At 31.3% G+C, this 2,671-nt stretch overlaps 1 long non-coding RNA gene across 1 annotated transcript; it reads left to right on the forward strand.

Moving 5' to 3' along the window:
- Nucleotides 1-459: 459 nt before the first annotated feature.
- On the forward strand, nucleotides 460-1,685 carry LOC139502031 (uncharacterized). Its single transcript, XR_011658713.1, has 2 exons — nucleotides 460-573; nucleotides 1,529-1,685. It is a non-coding gene; the product is annotated as an uncharacterized lncRNA (long non-coding RNA).
- The last annotated feature ends 986 nt before the right edge of the window (nucleotides 1,686-2,671 follow it).

Here is a 2,671-nt window from a genome sequence, read left to right on the forward strand (position 1 = left end):
GTTTGTTTTATTTAGCATATCATAATTGTTGACTGATCCATAAATTATCTGATCGTGTCTAATGACCGTTTGTCTGAGTTTGACAAACAGAGACGCCTGCATAGCTGAAGCCTCCTATCCTGTTGACATAAACGGTTGGTCTTGAAAATCTTACTGTTAATGTTATTTTATTTTGATTATACTCTCAGTAATGAATTTGTTAATTATCAAAATTACTAGGATTATAATTTGATACGCTAGACCTGCGTTTTGTCTACATAAGACTCACTCATCAGTAACGCTCAAATCAATATAGGTATGAAGCCTAACAGGCTCAAAGATGACGTGCATTGAGGACCCAAAATTCAAAAAACACTGTGCCAAATACTGTTCAGGTAATCTATTCCTGGGATAAGAAAATCCTTAGTTTTTTGCATGTTCCTTTTTATCATAACGTTATCATTTTTATTTATTGTATAGATAAAAGACAATTGTCCTTCTATTGGAAACTATGTACCAGCCGCTCAGTGGATCAATGGTGATTTACAAAGTATAGCTGGTGTTGTGATGTCCTGTAGCAGTACTGGTATTAAGGTAACTAACATAACATACATTTCTTTTTTAATTTCTAAAGACCTCTGTCGTCCTCCTTCGATAAATAGTAAAGCTATATGAATTTAAGATACCAAATTTCCTTAAATAAGAGTATAAATATACTTACAAAGGGTGAGTTTTCGTTAAAAGCATTAACACTTCCTTTATATGCTCCACTTTACAAATGCAGTTTGTTTGAGTGTATAAAAGCTATAGGAGTTGTGTATCATAACGGATGATAAAGGGACTATGTATTTACAGTGTCATTGATTTTGTGCAAATCTTCTTATTTAATACACCATAGAAGCCTATTGGATAGTAACATAGGCTTTCCATGGCTGGTTTTTGGTATAGTGTATAAACCACTATTAGTTATATTTCAAGTGTGTCTTGCATATGCGCTTGCTCTTTTGATTTACACATTTTTATCCCAAAATAAAGGGGACACTGCATCAAAAATATAACGAACGATCTATTTTTTAGTATAAAACACATCGGGTTTTTTCTGCAAATAAAGTGCTTTAGTATCAATAAAAACAGGTATTGTATTAACTCCAATCAGTCGGCAATCCAATAAGTAGTAAGTTATACTCGATTTTCGTCAGTCTTCAAAAGCCTCATCATTGATACTCGACTCAAAACGTCAAAAGGCCGAATAAAGTACAGTTTTGAGATAATTTTCGATCCAAAGGATTTTGCCAAACACAAATATTGTGATGCGAATGTGTCTTTGTTTATTATAAATGTTTTACATTATATCATTTGTTGTAACTTTGTGTTATTTGATGGTTATAGTAAAGTGAAGAATGAGTATCTAAAACATTATTTTAGTTTTATTCTATAGCACTGCGTCCCTTTTATATAATAAATTCAATATTGACTATTTTTTTCAATGGTTCGTGTTATGTTTTTAATCTTTAATGAATTTAATTAAAAACTTTTCCTTTTTTTTCAGATGATTTCACAAGTTTGTGGAGGGCACATTTCCATATCAAATATAACAAGTCCTTTGCTAGACACGCTGTATGTTGTAGACTGGAACTAGAATCGTATAAGCTGTGATCATTGCAAAAAAATGTGTTAATACTTTTATAAATGAATTAACTGATGAATAGACAGTTTTTATTATTTATTCTAATACAATTTATTCAAATTATTATAGAATTTGAAAAACTTCAAAATACTCTGGTAACTTACGACATGAAATTTAACGTAGTTATTTGAAATATTACGAAATCGTCCTTGAGTTTCCTTGAAAAATTTCCTTGAGTATGTACCACGTTGACCACGTTACGTAGTTTGTTATATATGAAATTATCAGTGATTGTATTGACGATTACCATTTAAGGAAGCTCATAATTAGTATCTCTATAAAAAATGCAGTTAACATTAATGTTTAAAGTTTTACGAATACTATTCAAACTATCAGAAGAGAAATATATTTTATTTCGTTTGAAATTGGTGTTTTCCCGTTTGCTATTAGTGGTAATTATTTATAGATGGGAACTAGTTCTGCAACAGTATGTACTATTCATAGAGTTTGATGTCGGGTGTATAATGTACGAGGAAAGTTTTGGCGGTTTCTACGGGTGGGATTTAATGGTACTATATAAAGTTTGGCATTTAAATGTAATATTATCGAAGGTGCTCGCAGTTGCGTCGAATTGAAATTGATCACATTGGTAAATTGACAGTTGCTGCTATGTTTATTACATACATACAGGCGTTGGAGGTATTAACCGAGGAAAAAGAAAAGATACGAATGAGAAACAATGTTATATGTCATGGATTTATATGTCAGTGGTTTGAATCGAGAAATATGTAGAAGAAAGTAAAATAAAATATTGTATCGCAAGAGAAAATGATATGTTACTGCGAGCAACTAATCCTATATCTGTGTTTGTTTTGTTTATAGCCTATTGAATTTAGAGATTAAATACTTTAAATTCGGACGAGCAGGGCGAGGGAGAATTTAAGCAAAGTTAAAGTCCCCTTTGCATTTTCTTTTTTCTGGAAAGAAAGTTCTCCACTATCTTTATTGACTTCTCCTTACATGCGAACAACTAGTTTCAATATAGCATAAGGCAAAGAATAAATT

This window comes from Mytilus edulis, chromosome 13 (genome assembly GCF_963676685.1).
Source record: "Mytilus edulis chromosome 13, xbMytEdul2.2, whole genome shotgun sequence".
NCBI lineage: Eukaryota > Metazoa > Mollusca > Bivalvia > Mytilida > Mytilidae > Mytilus > Mytilus edulis.